At 46.3% G+C, this 21,109-nt stretch overlaps 1 protein-coding gene across 1 annotated transcript in view; it reads left to right on the top strand.

The window, feature by feature from the left end:
• The window catches only part of CENPV (centromere protein V), a 54,152-nt gene that overhangs the window by 22,719 nt on the left and 10,324 nt on the right, over positions 1 to 21,109 (top strand). The gene's annotated exons all lie outside the window — the stretch shown is intronic.

Below are 21,109 nucleotides of genomic sequence, written 5' to 3'. Positions count from 1 at the left end.
TGGCACGAAAGGAAGGAAATCTTTCACTTTTTCGTAAAAAAAAATGCGTGGCCGAAATTTTCAATGCAAAACCACGACAACTCGATGTAAAACCCCTTGCATGGACAAAAATGTTTTATTTTAAGTCCTTCACACCCTGTTTTTTGGCACTGATTTTGATGCGAAAACCGTGGAATCAGCGACAAAAAAAAGCCCATAATCACCCCCCCAATGATTTCAATGGGTGGCAGAGGCTTTTTTTTTCCCCAAGCGGGATTCAATGGGAGACAGAAAAAACCTGCTGCACTGGTTTCCAAGCGTTTTTCGCAGCGTAATTTGGCAGTCTTCTAGGACTGTATCCAACTCCTTTCAAGATCTTTTATTGCTATGGGTAAACAGATGGTAGCCGGTGGTAACAAACAGCCTGTTTAGAATCACACATTACTGTCAGATTTTTTTATGCTTTTTAAAATTTTAAATCATTAAAAAGTCCAAAAATTATTCTTGTTTGGGGAGTAGCAGCAGGCTTGGTTCTATTAAAAAAACAACATAGAACTAATTTTATATATATATATATATATATAAAATCACCACTTCCACCGCCACAACTACATGTGCCAGTGACATTGTGCCTAATTGTCCTGGAGAGTGAAGAAGAAATGGCTTTTTACTTTATTTAACTGGAAAAAATTGACACTTGGACCCAATTTTTCGTGCCACTATTATTAGCAATTAGATACATGCAAACAACGAGTGACGTCACATCAGTAACGCCTGTACTAGCAGGCAGCGGAACATTATAAGCACCAGGATTTCTATTTAAATTAAAATCTGTTTATTTGAAAAAAATTGTCACAGACTGTTTCTGCTTTGTTGTAAGCAGTGCTGCACTCATGTCTGCCAGAGCTTTGAGAGCCCCAGGAATACCCCCCCCCCCCCCCACTGTAGATAGCGCCACACACAACCCCCTGTAGATAGCGCCACCTAAGCTCTCTCTAGGAGCAGAATCCCTGGCCAGCACTCTGGCCGGGGATTCCCCTCCTAGAAGGAGCCCCTGGCGTTTCTCCATCCCCCCCCTGTAGATAGTACCAACCCCATGCTGATAGCGCTATCTCCCCTGTAGATAGCAAAGCATATACGCACAGTGATGTCAGGGGCTCTCTCCAGGAGCGGAATCCCCGGCCGACACTCTGGCCGGGGATTCCGCTACTGGAGAAGCCCCTGACGTCACTGTCCATATATGGACAGACACATCAGGGGCTCTCTCAAGGAGCGGTATCCCCGGCCAGAGGGATTCCGCTCCTACCGGGAGCTACAGTGGTGCTATCTACAGGAAGGTGGTGCCATTTATTGGGAGGTGCTATCTACAGGGGGAGTGGCACTATCTGCAGCGCTACTCTTAAAACAACGGCCGTCACACGGACACATGATTTTCAATGGGGCTGTTCACACGGCCGTTGTTTCAATGGACCGAGTGAAGGGTCCGTTCAAAAATAGAACCTGTCCTATTATCTTCTGTTTTCACGGCTCCCTCCATAGGCTCATGTCGACGGGGATCCGGGAAAACGGAAGCCGCACGAGGACTCCTCGGACGTCAAAAACGTCACGTTTTTCACATCTGAGTTTCCCCACACTCGTGTCTAGCCTTACGCTGCAGATTTTCCGCAATGAAATCCATTGTGGAAAATCTGCAGTGTTTATGCAATGTGTGAACATACCCTTACGCTGTGGATTTTCCGCAGGAAAATCAACACATAATACACCGTGTGCATGTGGCCTTAAAATGCAGCGTTCCAAAAGGTGAGATTTTGTTACTCACATAAAGGTCAAGAAAAAGGTAAGGCTACATTCACACGTTATTAGAACAATGAAGTTCTATGGGTGTATTCACACGGTCGTTTTTTTTTTAACGGCCCGTGAATACCAGCCGTCCAAAAATAGGACGTGTCCTATTTTTGGCCGTTTTCACGCCCAGGTGGCACCCATAGAAATCAATGGATCAGTTTTTACCAGCTGTTTTTCAGGAATCAATCCTTGTATCGGCCGATAAAACTGATCCTGGCTGAGGACTCCCCGCACACAGCGCTACTCTGAGCATTTATAATGTATTGTATAACTTTTATTTAAAAAAATGAGGGTGTTGGAAAAAAAACATTATTTCCACCATTGTATTATTATAATTTTTTATTTACGGCGTTCACCATGCGGTATAAGCGGCATGTTAACTTTATTCTGTGAGTCAGTAGAATTACAGCGATACTAAATTTAAAGGCTATGTAAACCTTTGAGCACATTTTATTTTTATAAAACATTGTATTAGAGGATTCTAGACAACTTTTTAATTGCTTTTATTAAAAAATATATATTTTTGAGATACAGCTTCTATGTATCAGAGCTTTGTGAGGGCTTGTTGTGTGTTAAATAAAATTATAATTTTATAGTTCAGGTCGTTACAGATGCAGCGATACCAATTATGTGGTTTTTTTCTTGACATAATAAACCATTTATAAAGGGGATAAATGTTTTTTATTTTTATTATTCTTAAATATTTTTAGACTTATCTCTGATCCCAGCCGTTAGAGCAAGGTGTTGGCTATATAATACAGCCCGCACCCACAATTGATGGCGCAAGCACAGCTCCTGTGCCCCTGCCATGACCATGATGTACTATTTGCAGGAACTACTAGTTCCCATGATGTAATAGCACATCATGGGGCGGGAAGATGTTAAAGGCTATAGACTTGCTTTGGATCAAAAAGTTTTTGTATTTTTGCCTTGCATGTATAATGAGCTAAAAAGCATTTTTGTAATTGGTGTCTATTAAAAAAACTTTTAGCTTTTTTCAGCTTGCATGTATTACAATGCATAGCAAGCTGCAGAATGCCGTTCAGGGCTCATGCCCACAGACAGGCTTTTTGACGGCTCGATCTCCAGCAACTCATGTCTCCTCACCTAAACTGAATTATGATCTGATCATCTGATATTGGAACTTGTTGGTTGTAGTTCACGAGACAGCCACGTGTAATAGCAGCTATTAACACCATGCAATAAAATGTCTGGTACCAACCACTCTGTGTTGAAGCATGTAGCAGAAAACCAACTATGATAACATGGCGGCAGCTGGGCACATGACCACAGAATCAGAGTCCCTGTATTACTACACTATGGAGAGCAGACTGAAACCCCCTCAGAGACTGGATGTAACTTCTTTCAATCTCTCACAGATCTGGAAGGAAGAGTTTACTCTGTATGTGGATCTCACAGTGGCCCCCAGTCATGAGAAGAGGAAAGTAAAGCTGTTTTATTACTTCATTGAAGAAAGGGGCAGAGAAATAACCCAGACCTTACTCCTAGACAGCCTGACCCAGGCAGACCTACTACAGTGCAGGCATTTGACGAACATTATGATCCCAAAACGAATGAGACTGTGGAGAGATAAAAGTTCTTCTCAAAGAATCAGGAGACTGGGGAGAATGTGGACAGATAGATATGTGACAGAGCTGAACAGACTGGCTGCAACCAGTGTATTTAAGAACATCAGACACTTCCTCACCAGAGACTTTCACCTCAGAGCGAGAGATTACTGAAAGAGGAAGAGTTGGCTTCAGAGAAATATATGCAAATCAGTAGAGCTTCTGAACTGACTAAAGACCTAAAGATGATTGAAGACACCAGTAATGCCACATTGCATACGGTATCTGTGAAAGGGAAAACAAGGCCCGGGCTGTTGTGCCCGCGGCCGCTCACCGCCGGCACCTCCTACCTACCAGCAGCCGCGACCGCAGGTCACTCTCTTCATGCAAGTGTCTCCCTCCCCAGAGACGTCGGCACATGCGGCTGCAACCTCCATACTAAAACCTTTAGTGGGCGCGCGCTCGTTCCCGGCCTTAAAGAGCCAGCGCACGCACCAGTTCAAAGTTCCCTACCCAATCCCTAATAGATCCAGGACTACAAAAAGGGCTCTGCCCTTCCTCTCCTTGCTTTAGCATTGTTGTCTTCCCATGTTAATTTAAGAAAATGGTCCCTTAGTTTTATGCTGTTCCCAGAGTTCCCTTGTCCTGCTTCCCGTATGCTGTAACTGTGTTTGTTCCTGAGCTTAAGTCTAGTGTTGGAGTCGTGTTTGTGTCATCTGCCACATCCAGTGTCATCTGCCAAGTCCAGTGTCATCTGCCAAGTCCAGTGTCATCTGCCATGTCCAGTGCCATCTGCCATGCCAAGCGTCATCTGTGCCAAAGCATCTGCTACATCTCTTGTCTGTCTGAACGCTCTCAAGGTACTCTTGAGCTAGGATTCCATTGACTGTTGTTTGGCCAGCTTCCACTAAGCTACGGCGGAGGGGCATAGTGGGTACACATACCCCAGAACCATGACAGTACGCTCAGGCCATGGATCCCGCTGGTCAACCTAAGATGGCAATACAGGTGATGCAAACGGACATGCATGACCTCCGGGCATGCCAGGATCAGCTCCTACAGACAGTTAATTCGATAATCACCCGTTTGGATAATCCTACTGCATCTCCTCTGGCTGCTTCCGCTGTTCCACTATTTGTTACCCCACCTGCCTGCCCTGGGTCTACAATTTTGCTGCCTCTACTGCCTCGCTATGATGTGGATCCTAGGGCCGGTAGAGGCTTCTTCAGTCAATGTACGATCCAGTTTAGGTTAAGTGCCTATCTCTTCCCCTCTGATGAGGCCAAGATCGCGTTAATTTCTCTCCTCGCTGGCAAAGCCCTGACATGGGCGAACCCCATCTTGGAACGAGAAGAATTCTCTGATCTACCACTGTTTCTAGAGACTTTCCATACAGTGTTCGAGGAACCAGGTCGAACATCCTCTGCAGCTGCCTCACTGCTGACCCTCAAACAAGTGGAGTCAACTGTAGGGGAGTACGCCATCTCCCTCCGTACGCTGGCTTGGAATATTGAGGCCTTGGTGGCGACTTTTTGGCAGGGTCTTGCTCCTCATATTAAGGATGAACTGGCAACTTGAGAATTTCCTGTTACCTTGGATGCCTTAAGACTTCTGGCAATCCGGATTGATATGCGGATCCAAGAGCGCACTCTGGTAGTCCATCGGGAGAGGAGATTTTGTCGACTGGCACCAAAATTTCAAAGGCAGTTATTACCCAGTCATACTGCACTTCCGGAGGAGTCTATGCAGGTGGATAGACTCCGATTGTCCAACCAGGAACGTCAACGCAGATGATCGACTGGATTGTGTCTGTACTGTGGCCACAAGGGACATTTCGTTCGCCAATGCCCTCAAAAGCCGGAAAACTCCAGCACCTAGGTTCGATTGGAGAGACAATCCTAGGTGAATCTCCCTCTACCACTAAATTCTCTCCCAAACTGTCTATTCCTGTGTCCATTGTCACCAGTGAAGGATCACACTGTGTGCCTGCTTACTTGGATTCCAGAGCGGCTGCAAATTTTATCTAGTAGTTGATCGTCTCCTTAACCACAGTTCCAATAGAGAAACCTCTGGCGGCCGTCTTTGTAGATGGACAACCTCTGCCTGACCCTATACTATCTATCACCAAACCACTGAGGCTACAGATAGGAGTCCTTTATTCAGAGCTCATTGCTTTCGATGTCCTATCCAAAGCTATCAACCACATCCTGCTGGGAGTGCCATGGCTTCGCCAACATGCTCCAGTCCTTGATTGGAACTCCGGAGAGGTCCTCTATTGGGGACCCCGATGTCTGTCAGCTACGCTGATGTCTTTAGTAAGAAGGGGGCAGAGGTCCTTCCTCCTCATTGTCCATATGACTGTCCTATAGAGTTGCTTCCTGAAGTCTTCCTCTCTCGTGGTCGGGTCTACCCGCTTTCCTTGCCTGAAACCCAGGCCATGTCGGAGTATGTCAAGGAGAACCTGGTGAGGGGGTTCATCAGGAAGTCTACTTCACCAGCCTAAGCTGGATTCTTCTTCGTGGAGAAAAAGGATGGGTCACTCCGACCAAGCTTTGATTAACCCGTGGATTGGACCAAGTCACTATAAAAAACAAATACCCCTTGCTGCTTATCTCTGAGCTCCACGACAGGATTCGTGGAGCTAAGGTGTTCACTAAGCTGGATGAACATGGGGCATATAACTTGATTCGTATACGCAAGGGTGACAAATGGAAAACCGCATTTTACACCCGAGACAGTCACTACGAGTATCAAGTTACGCCCTTTGGTCTGTGTAACGCTCCAGCGGTGTTCCAAGAGTTTGTGAACAACATCTTCCGTGATCTTCTGTATGTCTGTGTGGTGGTATATCTGGACGACATCTTGATCTACTCACCCGATCTGACGACGCATCGGAAGCATGTACGCCAAGTCTTGTTGCGGCTAAGGGGGAATAAATTATACGCGAAACTGGAGAAGTGCGTATTTGAAAAGAGGTCCTTGCCCTTCCTGTGCTATATTGTCTCCAATCGTGGTCTTCAAATAGACCAGGAAAAGGTGAAGGCCAATCTTGGATTGGCCACATCCTCATGGTCTCCAGAGATTTCTTGGATTCGCTAATTTCTATCATCAGTTCATCCCAAATTTCTAATCCTTACTGTTCCCATCTCCGCTCTTACCAGAAAGGGAGTGAACACTAAGGACTGGACTCCTGAGTCAGCATTCTCCAATTTCAAGAGCGCCTTCACGTCTGCTTCTGTTCTTCGTCATCCTGATGTTAGTCAACAGTTTTCTGTGGAGGTTGATGCCTCTTCCATTGATGCTGGAGCACTCCTGTTTCAACAAGATTCTAAGGGTGAGGCAGTATCCTGCGGATTCTTCTCCAAACTCTTCTCTCCTGCTGAGCGCGACTACTCCATTGGGGATCGGTAATTGCTCACTGTAAAGTTGGACTTGGAAGAATGGGGCACCGGCTTGAGGGGTCTGTTCACCCCATCATCATCTACACCAGGGGTCTACAACTCGGCCGAGTAAGTGGGCCACATATAGAAAAAATGTGAAGTTGACGGGCCGCATTACTTTCAAATTTGATGCAATACAAAATTATTGTTAATCAATAAGTTATTTGAACTACTATAATAATACTATGTTACTTTAACAATACTACATTACTATAATAGTACTACATTACTATAATAATACATTACTATAACAATACTACATTACTGTAATAATACTATATTACTATAATAATACCGCTAGGTTTAAACTTAATGGAAATTTGCGAGTTTTCTCCACGTGCTTATTTTAACAATCCAGTTTTCCAGTTTAAGTGTCGCTAAATGCAGTCCAGCGGCTCAATTGGCAGACACACGAATGTCAAGATTGGGCAGCCCCTTTTTAGATAGTGCCACAGAGCCCTCTGTGGATAATGCCACAGTGCCCTCTGTAGATACTGCACAGTGCCCTCTGTACATACTGCCACACACCCACCCGTAAATAATGCCACAGTGCCCTCTGTATATAATGCCACAGTGCTCTCTGTAGATAATGCCATAGTCCCTTCTGTAGGTAATGCCACACCCCCCTAGATAATGCCACAGTGTCCTCTGTAGATACTGCCACACACCCACCCGTAGATAATGCCACAGTACCCTCTGTAGATGCTGTCACAGTGCCCTCTGTAGATGCTGCCACAGTGCCCTCTGTAGATGCTGCCACAATGCCCTCTGTAGCTAATGCCACACACACCCCTTGTAGATAGTGCCACACCCCCCCCCCCCCCGTAGTAGATAGCCCCATTGGGGCTCCCTCTAGGTGTCGAATCCCCAGCCAGAGCGTTGCCGATGCTTTGGCCGGGCATTCCTCTGCTGGAGGAGCCCCTGATGTCACTGTCCATAGACCGTGACGTCAGGGAATCCTCCTGGACTGAAATGTGATGTCAGGGGCAACTCCAGAGCCGGTGTCCCAGAGCAGAGCACTATTATAGGCTCTGCTCGGCAAAACACTGGGGAAGCCACTGACATCAGTGTCCATATATGGACAGTGATGTCAGGAGCTTGCTTCAAGCCGCTTCTAGCTCTCTGCCTGGGATTCCAGCTCTGCTCCTGACATCACTGTCCATATATGGACAGAGATGTAAGGGGCTACCCCAGAGCTGAAGTCCCGGGCAGAGCGCTAGTAGTGCTCTTCCTGGGACTCCAGCTATGCTCCTGACAGTACTGTCCAAATATGGACAGTGATGTCAGGGCAACCCCTGAGCCGGAGTCCCAGGCAGAGTGCTACTAGCTAGTAGCCTATACTAGCCCTCTGCCCAGGACTCCGGCTCTGGGGAAGCCCCTGACATTGCTGTCCATATATGGACAGCAATGTCTGGATTTCCCAGAGTCCCGGAGCAGAGCCTATACTAGCGCCTCTGTGTCTCGTGGGCCGCAGATGACAGCCTGAGGGGCCGTGCATTTGAGACTCCTGATCTACACCGATCACAAAAATCTTACTTATCTGCAGTCTGCACAGTGACTAAATACTCATCAATCTAGCTGGTCGCTGTTCTTCGCCAGATTTAGTTTTCTCCTCCTATTCTGCCCTGCGGACAAAAACTTTAAAGCCAATGCCCTGTCTCGCTCATTCGAAACTGACAACTCAGAAGAAAGACCTCAACACATTATTGATCCTCCTAGGATTATTGCTGTAAATCCTCTGGAGATCAAGGACATTCCTCCTGGAAAGATTTTTGTCTGTCCTGCTGATAGGAAAAGAATCGTCCGCTGGGGGCATAATTCCAAATTGGCCGGGCATTCTGGTGCCCGCAAGACTCAGGACTTTATTGCTCGTTATTATTGGTGGCCCTCGCTGCCTAAAGATGTCTTGGACTCTGTTTCCTCATGTGCTATTTGTGCCTTAAACAAATCTTCTCATTCTAAACCTTCTGGTGTGCTGCAACCTCTACCGGTGCCTGATGATCCCGGGCAACACATTGTCATGGCCTTTATCACTGACCTTCCGCCTTCTGCTAGATGTACTATGATCTGGGTAGTAGTAGACCATTTTTCCAAGACGGTACATTTTGTTCCTTTAACGGGCCCTCCCTCAGCCCCTCACCTGGCCGATCTGTTCATCCAACACATCTTTCGTCCACATGGACTACCTCTTCATATTGTTTCTGACCGAGGTGTACAGTTCACGTCTAAATTCTGGAGAGCCCTGTGTAATCTTTTAGATCTGAAGCTGGACTTTTCTTCATTCTATCACCCACAGTCTAACGGTCAAGTGGAAAGGATCAACCAAATACTAGAGAATTATCTCCGTCATTATGTCTCTGTCCAACATGACAATTGGGTACAGCTTCTGCTGTGGGTGAAATTCTCATGCATTAAAGAGGCTCTGTCACCACATTATAAGTGGCCTATATTGTACACGATGTGATCGGCGCTGTAAGGTAGATTACAGCAGTGTTTTTTATTTAGAAAAACGATAATTTTTGACGGAGTTATGACCTAGATTAGCTTTATGCTAATGACTTTCTCAATGGACAACTGGGCGTGTTTTACTTTTTGACCAAGTGGGCGTTGTGGAGGGAAGTGTATGACGCTGACCAATCAGTGACCAATCAGCGTCATATACTTCTCTCCATTAATTTACTCTGCGCATAGCGATATAGCTATATCGTTATGTGCAGCCACATACACACACACACTAACATTACTGCAGTGTCCTGACAATGAATATACATTACCTCCAGCCAGGACGTGATGTGTATTCAGAATCCTGACCACTTCTGTAGCGTCTCTGTGATTTACAGCACAGGAGGCGTAGTCTCGCGAGATTACGCTGTAAACTGTCATTCACATTGAGATCTCGCTGTGCTGTGCTGTAAATCACAGAGACGTGCAGAGAAGTGGTCAGGATTCTGAATACACATGACGTCCTGGCTGGAGGTAATGTGTATTCATTGTCAGGACACTGCAGTAATGTTAGTGTTTGTGTATGTGGCTGCACATAACGATATAGCTATATCGCTATGTGCAGATTAAATGAATGGAGAGAAGTGTATGATGCTGATTAGTCAGCGTTATACACTTCTCTCCACAACGCCCACTTGGTCAAAAAGTAAAACAAGCCCAGTTGTCCATTAAGAAACTCATTAGCTAATATAGGTCATAACTCCGTCAAAAATGATAGTTTTTCTAAATAAAAAACACTGCTGTAATCTACATTACAGCGCCGATCACATCATGTACAATATAGGCCACTTATACTGTGGTGACAGAGCCTCTTTAACCATACCAGTGAGTCTACTGCTTCCTCACCATTCTATGTTGTATACAGTCAGCACCGACGAATTCCTCTTCCTGTGCCAACTATGTCTCACGTGCCCACAGCCAATTCTTCATTCGGGACTTTTCTTCACATTTGGCATCAGACCAAATCTTCAGGCAGTGGATCATATGAAAGCATATTCCTATAAGAAGAGAAGGGTTCCTGCTCAGTTCCTCCCCGGTGTCAAGGTTCGGCTTTCTTCCCACAAACGATAATTTTTGACGGAGTTATGACCTATATTAGCTTTATGCTAATGAGTTTCTTAATGAACAACTGGGCGTGTTTTTACTTTTTGGCCAAGTGAGCGTTGTACAGAGGAGTGTATGACGCTGACCAATCAGTGACCAATCAGGGTCATACTCTTCTCCCCATTCATTTACACAGCATTAGTGATATATCTATATCGCTATGTGCAGCCACATAAACACACTATATAACGTTACTGCAGTGTCCTGACAATGAATATACATTACCTCCAGCCGGGACGTGATGTGTATTCAGAATCCTGACCATACAGCCCAGCAAGCGTAATCTCATTTGAAATGACAGTTTACAGCATAATCTCACGAGATTACGCTTGCTGTGCTGTAGTGTCGGGATTGTGTTAGCGAAATGTCAGGATTCTGAATATGTGGCTGCACATAGCGATATAGCTATATCGCTATGTGCTATGTAAGTGAATGGAGAGAAGTGATTGGTCAGCGTCATACACTTCCCTCCACAACGCCCACTTGGCCAAAAAGTAAAACACGTCCATTTGTCCATTGAGAAACTCATTAGCATAAAGCTAATATAGGTCATAACTCTGTCAAAAATGATCGTTTTTCTAAATAATAAAAAACACTCCTGTTATCTACATTACAGCGCCGATCACATCATGTACAATATTGGCCACTTATAATGCGGTGACAGAGCCTCTTTAAGTAAATGGTCCCTTAGTTCTATCCTGTTCCCAATGTTTCCGTATCCTGTAACTGTGTTTGTTTCTGAGCTGAAGTCTAGTGTTGGAGTCATGTTTGTGTCATGTGCCACATCCAGTGTCACCTGCCACACTAAGTGTCATCTGCTATACTAAGCGTCATCTGCCACACCAAACGCATCTGTGCCAAAGCGTCTGCTACAGCTTGTGTCTGTCTGGACTTTCATACAGGTACTCTTGTGCTAGGACTTTCAATGGCTGTTGTTTGGCTAGCTGCCACTTCGCTACGGCAGAGCGGCCTAGTGGGTCCACATAACACAGAACCGCGACACGGGCTCCCTGCTAGTTCAGTGCATTGTAAATATTGTGGTCTAAGATTGAGAGAGACAAAGAGAAATGTCCTGCATATGGGGAGACCTGCAGGATTTGTGTCAGGAGGAATCACAAACAGCACATACAAGTCCGCACAGTGACCCTGAACACAGATAATGCAGAGGAGATAACATGGCTGCAGCCTGCAACAGAGAATGTCAATGAAGTCAAACAGCCAACTGCTAAAGCCAAAACTTTTGGGAATAATTTTTTTTTTTTAATTCTTTATTTTGTTGACCCAAGAGGTCCATTTTATAACATAAAGGGTACATAAAACAAAGCATTGCACATATGAAGTACATAATCCAACCGTAAATGTACAAAAAGCATAAATACAGTGTTATACATCATTGTTCTGAGTGAAAAAGAGAAGATAATGAAGGGGGATCTCAAATCTCCAATGTGAGGCTGGAGACGAGTTCCCAAGCTGAAGAATAAATTAAGAAAATGAAGCAAAAAGGAGAAAGCGGGGATCCTCCATAGCATCCCAGAAGCAGAGGTGCTATTCAGACTGACCAAAGGAGTGTGGCTCTCGTATGATGTCTTTATAGGAGTCCGAATCTTGAAAAACTATCCATTGAGACCAAGTTTGACAAAACCTGGAGCTTGAGTCGTGAATAACGGATGTCAAGTCCTCCATATGCATGATGTCGTTAACCTGTGAGACCCAGAGGGATAGCGTGGGGGGAGATGGATCCTTCCAACGTAATGGGATGCAATGACGTGCTGCCATCACTAGAAAGTGGAGCAGAGAACGCTTATATTTGTTCGCTGGAATGTCGCAGTGATGAAGAAGGAAGAGAGACGCATCCAAAGTTATACTTGTATCTGTAACTTCAGTTATCACCTGTTTTATGCCTTCCCAGAATGGGGTAAACAGGGGACATGACCAGAAGGTGTGAAGGAGGGTACCAATGTCTTGCCCACATCTCCAGCACATAGGGGACGCTGTGGGGAAGATGCTATGTAGGCGAGCTGGTGTCCTATACCAGCGAGAGAGTAGTTTGAAGCTTGCTTCTTGGTATCTTGAGCAGATGGAGGTTTTTTGGGCCATAAGGAGTATACGCTGGCCTTGTGTGGGAGAGAAGGATATCTCCAGGTCCTCTTCCCATTTTGAAATGTATGCAGGGGTGGGCATATTGGGGGGATCCATAAGGGTTTTTAGATTGCGGACAATGTATGTCTGGCCAATTCAGAGGCTGTACAAAGGATCTCTAGTGGGGTCTTGACCACTTGGTAGGACGTGGGAGCTGAGATAGAGGCTAAAAAGTGTCGTAGTTGCAGAGACCGCCAATGTCCCAACGGAGGAAGATCAGGAACCTGGGCCAGATCCGCAAGAGAGAGCCATTCGTCGTCCGTCAAGAACCGATCTGCACGAAACCATCCCGAGGTCTGCCATATACGGAAAATTGGGTCCGTTATGCTAGTGGGAAAGGATGGGTTGCCCAGTATCGGATACATTGAGGAATGGAGTGGCAAGCAAGATGTCCTTACTGAAGGGAGAGAGCAGCACACTAGTGTTGGGCCTATAGTAGGGTGATGGTGGAGATGTCTGAGTTGGCTACGGTGTAGCCAAGGGAGAACCGATAATGGAATAGAATGGAAGCTCTGCTCCAGAATCACCCAAGAATTAAAGGCCGCATGTCTGCACCAGTCATCTACCCGTGCGAGATGAGATGCAATGTAGTAGGTGCGGACGTCAGGGAGTGCTAGCCCTCCTGATGTCCTGGAATGACACAATAGTGTGCGGGAGAGTCGCAGGGTTTTACCATTCCAGACAAACGCAATCTGAAGAGAATTGACCGTTTTAAAGAACTGTGTTGGGATAGCTATGGGAAGGGTCTGAAATAGATATAGTAGCCTGGGAAGTGCATTCATTTTGAAGATGCTACAGCGACCCATCCATGTAAAGGTGCCTTTGGACCATCTGGCGCAGGCTGCCTTAAGTTCAGCAAGGAGTGGAGGAAAGTTCAATTGAAAGAGATCTCTCAGATCTGCTGATAAGTGAACCCCAAGATATTTCATAGCTGTCGGAGTCCATTTAAAACTGAAAGAGTGTTTCAGGGCCGCGGTAAGATGGGGTGGGAGAGAAACATTCAGGGCTACTGACTTGGAAAAATTAATTTTAAAATTGGATAAACTTGAAAAGCGTTGGAATTCCCGCATAAGATTAGGAAGGGAGACGGTTGGATTAGTCAGAAAAAAAAGCAGATCGTCCGCAGCTACCTTGTTAGCTGAGGTATTCGTTTCTAGTCCCGTCACATCCGGGTTCGCCCGTATATGGCGTAGAAAGGGCTCTAGTGTCAGTACAAAGATCAAGGGTGATAGGGGGCAGCCCTGTCTGGTGCCATTATGTATAGAAAATTCCTCTGAGAGCAGTCCATTCACTCGAACTCGGGCGGATGGGCATGAGTACAGGGACATTATCCAGCCAAGACGTGAGAGGGTTTCTTCCATAAAGGTCCAATTGACTCTATCAAACGCTTTTTCCGCGTCCGTAGATAAAAGCATAAGGGGTACATTGGAGATTTTGGCCTTGTGGATAAGATTGATGGCTCTAGTTGTATTGTCACGTGCCTCTCTACCTGTCATAAATCCTGCCTGGTCTGTATGCACAACTCCTCCAATCGGTGGCGCAAGACGAACCGCCAGAATCTTGGCAAACAGTTTGATATCCGTATTTAGGAGGGATATTGGTCTGTAGCTAGCACATTGTGTAGGGTCTTTCCCCGGCTTGGGGATCACCGCAATATGAGCCCTAAGGGCATCTGGAGGGATGGGGGAGGAGGCAGAGTAGGAATTGAAGGAAGCTAAGAAATGCGGTCCTAGAGCCGTCAGAAACTTTTTATAATACTGGATTGTAAATCCATCTGGGCCAGGTGCCCTGCCTATTCGGGAATGTTTTAAAGCGTATGCAAGTTCTTGTGTAGTAAGTGGTTCTTCCAGGCTAGTGATATTATCTTCAGTTAGTGCGGGTAGACCAGAATCTGCGATGTAAGTAGAGATATTAGACCTGAATTCACGGGATGCCACGGACGGATTAGTAGAGTCCGTATTATACAGAGCGGCGTAGAAGTCCCGGAATGCAGAGGCTATATCCAACGGCAAACAAAGCCGTGTTTGTAAGGGGGATACTATAGAGGGTATGTAATTTTGGGTTTGTTGAATACGCAAGGCTCTAGCCAGAGATTTACTACTTTTGTTGCCATATTCATAGTAGTGACGTTTACATTTAGAAAGCGTAGCCTTGGCTCGGGCCATCAGTAAGGTACGAAGTTCCTCTCTTTTGCGGAGGAGGGCAATTCTACATTCCGGGTCACGAGAACGTTTATGTGAGATCTCAAGGGTCTCGATCTCGGACAGCAAGCGGACCGTGGCCACTGCCCTTTCCTTCTTCAGGCGAACTCCATGTTTGATAAATATCCCCCTGATCACGCATTTATGAGACTCCCAAATAATGCGAGGATTGGTGGTCTCAGTGACATTAGTTGCGAAATAGTCAGCTATATTGTGCTGAATGTCTGCAATAACAACTGAGTCCGAAAGAAGCGTTGGGTTCAATTTCCACTGAGATTGGCGGTAGAGAGGGGAATGTAACGAGAGGGTCAAGGTGACTAGAGCGTGATCTGAGAAGGAAATCGAGTCAATGTCAGCAGAGCGTATAGAGTGTAGCGAGTGATGTTTGACAAAAAAAAGGTCAATTCTGGAGTATTTGTCGTGTACTGCGGAATAAAAAGAAAAGTCCCTATCTGTTGGATGAAGGAGTCTCCATGTATCCACTAATTGGTGCTCATGAAAGGATTTCATAATGCGGCGCAGATGTGCCCTCAAAAATGATGAAGACCCAACGGAAGTGTCTAGAATGGGATCTAGCGCTACATTGAAGTCCCCTCCCAGAACAATGGTACCCTCCCCAAACTCCTCCAGGGCGTTCAGAAAGCCAACAAGGGCTGTGCCTTGACCGGAGTTGGGCAGATAAAATGAAGCAAAGGTGTATACTTGAGAGTCAATAGCTCCTTTAATCAAGAGCATCCGTCCCAAGTCATCACTGCGAGACCCCTTAAATTCCCAAGGGAGGGATCTGGAGATCAAAATACTTGTCCCTCTGGATTTCGTGTCAGGAGAAAAACTATGGTATGCATTGGGGAACCATGCGTTAGCTAGTTTGAAAGGTTTTTGCTGGCATAGGTGCGTCTCTTGAAGGAACGCCACCTGTATATGTTTGCCTTTCAACAAATTAAAAAGTATGGATCACTTTCCAGGGCTGTGTAACCCCTTGACATTCAGTGAGACTATTATCAGGTCTGTTTGCGTGTGTTGCGTCATATCTGCCCTAGGTTGCGATGGAGGGGGGAGGAAGGGGAAAGAGAAGGAAGGAACGAGAAGAGGACAGGTAAGAATAGGAAAGAAAGAGATTGAGACAGTACACAAGAAAGAGGCCCAAAGGCCGACTCCTAAAAGGTACGAAAACCTGTAAAGGAAGGTTGTTAGATTTGTGGGGACCTGGAAAACCACAGAGGGGAGCCCCGGACCGCAAACATAATCATCAAACAGTAAAACATTTCTTCCATCGCCTACCTAGGGGGAGGCGATGGAGGCACAAACATTGATAGAACCGACATGCATCTCTAGTTTTCTAATAGCCCAAGGCAGGATAATAGAAATCCTGTGCTAATAGCCATGACCGCCTATGAACAATCTATAGAGTTGCAGCACCCTACCGGATAAGTATTAAAGGCTGTTACAGCCGCATATCATACATAAATCCGTCCTCGCAGCTGTTATGAGGATTTGAAAAATTTGCATGTAACTGGTACCTGGTAGATGCCGCATATTAAAAATACCAGAGATACAGGCTAGAAGAGACATATGAGACTCCCCCTATATCATGTCGCAATCAGCTGTCTAGTATATCAAACCATTAAGAGGGAGGGAATGAGGGAGGTAACAGTAGGCTAAGTGCCTCATGAGCTGCAGGTGGTAACACGCCCTATAATCATCCTTGGACACTAACCAATTTTATGTCGGTCTATAATTGACACTTAAACTAATACGGTACAAACAGCCCGCATTTTCAGAGGGCTAGGTAGATAATTGTAGCAGCCATTATATTTATACAAGAAACATGGGTATCTTATGAAGAAGCTGAGTAAAAACATTTGGTTGCAAGAGAACCTTGTTAGATGCATATATAGGCATTAAATGGACAATATAACATTTGGCGACAGTGAGTCCCTTGGACAACAAAGCTGCAGGCGGCCTAGTAAAACAGTGATTAGAAAAAGGATATTAGCGTGTATGTCCTCTTTAGGCCTCAGGCGGAACCCGGCGGGGGAGGTCAACTAGCGGGAGATGTGGTGCTGCCGGGATGGATCTGCTTCGGATAGGCTGGCTGGGTCTGTTGGGACGACGACGTTGAGGTTGTTCAATTCTGTCCAGTGCTAACCAGTCCGGAACTGGGAAAGGCTTGATCTGAAGAAAACGAAATAGGCCCTCAAGATCCGAGGAGTGGCGCAGGAGGTAGAAGCCAGAGTTGTTCTTAATGACAACATGGAACGGGTGACCCCATCTATAAGTGGCGCCTGCAGACTTGATCTTTTCAAGCAGAGGCTGTAGAAGCCGTCTCATATAGAGTGTCCGTGGGGAAACATCAGGGTATATAGTAACCGCACATCCTTCCACTGATACCGGACCATGTGACCAAGCACCCCGAATAATTGCATCTTTGTCGGTATAGTAGTGTAGGCGACATAGAACGTCACGAGGAGAAGACAGATCGAGCGGGCCTGGGCGCGAAACTCTGTGAATACGGTCTAGGAGGAAGGTCGCTTCTGGAAGTCGATTAGTGAGCTTGTTGAATATGATAGAAACTCTAGTCGCCAGCTCGTCTCGAGAGCCGAGGTCTGGAAGGCCCTTCAGACACACATTGTTTCTGCGTCCTCTGTTCTCCTGATCATCCAACTGAAGCGCCAAGGATTGTAAGTGTGTTCTAGTGTCCGTGGCAACTCTTTCCAATGCAGATACTCTGGAGTCGATAGCAGACACCGTATTTTCAGATGTAAGAGCCCTAGACTCTATTCTGATCACTTCCCGACGCAGGTCAGCTATATCCTGCTGGTGTGCCTGCTCAACCCTGGTCACCAAAGTGTCAAGATCCTGCCGGGTGGGGAGGGCTTGTATCATCTCCCTCAGTAATTGTAGGTCAGCATGTAAGCCCGGTGGCCCAGCCTGTACTTCAGGGGTATATGTGTGTGGTATAATGGCGGGCAAAACCCCCACTGAGGACATGTTGAGGGGAGAGATAGAGCTTACCGCATCCTGGGTGCTTCAGCAGGGAGGCACGGTGTCGGCAGTCGCGACCGCATGTGTTGACTTCCACAAGGGAGCAGGAGAAGAGGGAGCAGAAGTTTCTGTGGCCGGATGTGACGGCAGTGCGTCCGCCATTGTTGCTCGTGGGTCCGCGGCCGTTTGTGAGGAGGAGAGGAAGCGATCCATACTTTTACAGCGGCCAGAGGAGCGAGGTAAGGATCGGGAGGTTCCAGGGCAGGTTCCCCTACGTTTTCCTGGCATCGCCTGCCGGGTTTACCCGGGATAAATGGCTGATATTCAGCTGCTGGTGCGGAGCTCCCCCAGAACGCGTGCTCACGGCTCCATAGCTAAGCCACGCCCCCAACTTTTGGGAATTTAAGAGCCAAATTGAAGATGAATCAGGATTGGCAAGTTTTCTATTGCAATAAATCTGCAAAGTGTCTACCTAATCTCCAGAGAAAGTACCGTAAGTGTACAGATTTCGCAAATTGGTACATATGAAAAGCAGTGGCAAAAGTTTTTAGGATCTCGGTCCTATGAAGGAAAAGATTGATGAGAAATCAGAGACATCCGAGAAACACATAAGAACAAGATGTTCCATGGCCGTTTTAAAAAAAAATATGTTTTATTTCAAAGAGTTTCATAGCAAAGAATATAACCAGTAGCATAGATCAGGGCAAACACGTCCTATCACAGTAATGCAAATGATATGTACATAACGAATATCAAGAAATATAAATAAGAAGTGTAAGTACAATGGCATCCATCAGCGTATCAGTCCAGTAATAAACCGGGGAAGCATCCAGAAGGGCACATCAGGTGGCAAATGGTCACGAAGGGTCTGTGGACCCACTGGGCCGTACCGCCTTGGCGGTAAGGCAGCTGGCCAACAGGGAGCAGGTGAGAGTCTATAGTTTTATAGGTACCTGTGGCAGCTCAGACAGCAGCAGGGCAGGCTCGGCTGGGACTAGGCAGCAGGTAGACGTCAGGTGAGGTGAAGCAGATCAGACGTGGATGCAGCACGACTTCGGCACAGCTCACTGCTAGACCGGGAATGTATGAAATGCTAGGAACAGGAACTGGAACAGGAACAGGGACTGAAACAGGGACTGGAGCAGGGACTGGAAGAGGTAACACACTAGGAGGCCATCACATAGACAAACTAGGGAACACAACAACACTCAGGCATAGAACTAGGGGGCTGGACCCCTCTTATAGTCCAGGGTATTCACGGGTCAAACTTCATCAACGAGGTCCGGTGCGCGAGCTGCCCCTTTAAGAGCGGGCACGAGCGTGTGCGCGCACCCTACGGGATCCGGCTGAGGTGAGTGGATGCGAGCACTGGCATCTCCTGAGGAGGAGGCTGGGGCCAGCACTTGCCGACTCGTGGCTGCGGCTGTGATGGGGAGGTTGGAGCTGAAAGCCCGCATCCACGGACATTACACAAACAAAAAACTGGGATACAGGCTTAGTCACAAATATGATCAAGTTAAACCAATCTTCCCCTCCCATTAAAGGTCCGGAGATAATGTGTTAGAAGAAGCACACCACACCCCCCAAATTTAGTGAAACTTATTTGGGCACTCTCTCTTGTGATAAATAACTTTCTCCAACGGTAGCATATTATTGATCAGTGCCACTCATTGGGAAATCTCGGGGGCTATAGGGGCCATCCACCTCAGGGCAATGGCTTTACGTGCCATAAATAAGGATTTCCTTTATTAACATCTCTTGCGCCCTCGGCTTCAAGGATCCCCAGAAAACAAATCTTAGGGTCTAGCATTATGGGGGCTTCTAAGAGGGAGTTAATGAAATGTACCACCTCAGTCCAAAATCTGTATACCTGAGGACATTCCCACGCGAGGTGACAAAAACCAGCCTGGTCAGCCGCACAGCTATGACAATGAGTGGAGGGTAGTCTACCTGCTCTATGTAAGAGTATCGGTGGAGAAAAGGAAATTTGGATCCAGCGTGGATTTGTGGAATAAAATGGAACGAAGTTCCAAGTTTAATGAAAAAAAATTCGTTAGTTAAAAAAGGAAAAAACCAGGATTATGCTTGGAAGTGTGCAATCCTGATAGTGTGAGGAAAAATATCAGTAGTATATGGAGCCTACGCGTTTCAGACGCTACACGCGTCCTTAGTCATGGCTGATGCATCAGCCATGACTAAGGACGCGTGTAGATTACAGTAACGTTTTTATTTTTTAAAAACGAGCATTTTTGGCCAAGTTATGACCATTTTTGTATTTATGCAAATGAGGCTCGCAAAAGTCCAAGTGGGTGTGTTTAAAGTAAAAGTCCAAGTGGGCGTGTATTATGTGCGTACATCGGGGCGTGTTTACTACTTTTACTAGCTGGGCGTTCTGACGAGAAGTATCATCCACTTCTCTTCAGAACACCCAGCTTCTGGCAGTGCAGATCTGTGACGTCACTCACAGGTCCTGCATCGTGTCGGCCACATCGGCACCAGAGGCTACAGTTGATTCTGCAGCAGCATCGGCGTTTGCAGGTAAGTCGATGTAGCTACTTACCTGCAAACGCTGATGCTGCTGCAGAATCAACTGTAGCCTCTGGTGCCGATGTGGCCGACACGATGCAGGACCTGTGAGTGACGACACAGCGTGATCTCTCGAGAACACGGCTGTCTCTGCACTGCCAGAAGCTGGGCGTTCTGAAGAGAAGTGGATGATACTTCTCGTCAGAACGCCCAGCTAGTAAAAGTAGTAAAAACGCCCCGATGTACGCACATAATACACGCCCACTTGGACTTTTACTTTAAACACACCCACTTGGACTTTTGCAAGCCTCATTTGCATAAATACAAAAATGGTCATAACTTGGCCAAAAATGCTCGTTTTTTAAAAATAAAAACGTTACTGTAATCTACATTGCAGCGCCGATCTGCTGCAATAGCAGATAGGGGTTGCAAAATCTGGTGACAGAGCCTCTTTAAAGGGGTTTTCCGGAAGTAAAAAATTACTTTTAATTAAACTAAACAATGGAAAACATTTAACTTTGTAATGTACTTACGTTTGATTAGCTGGATGTATCGTCGTATCCCCTCTTCCGTCACGTGACCGCTTGTCCATGTAAAATTTGCACTTCCTGTGCATACCCGTCCATTCGCGCCTAACTTCCGGTTTGCGGTTTCCGGTTTTCACATTGTACAGTTACGTCATAAATGACGTAACTGTACTACCTGTTTTCCCCATCTGCTTAGAGCATGCGTGGTTGACACTACCACGCATGCTCTGTTAAATGATATGGCTGCGTCTTCAGCAGCCGTGTGTTTCATTGCGCATGCGCAAGTTTTAATA

This window comes from Rhinoderma darwinii, chromosome 2 (genome assembly GCF_050947455.1).
Source record: "Rhinoderma darwinii isolate aRhiDar2 chromosome 2, aRhiDar2.hap1, whole genome shotgun sequence".
Taxonomy (NCBI): Eukaryota; Metazoa; Chordata; class Amphibia; order Anura; family Rhinodermatidae; genus Rhinoderma; species Rhinoderma darwinii.
The sequence above is the reverse complement of the archived record's forward strand: the minus strand, read 5'-3'. Positions and strand labels throughout refer to the sequence as shown.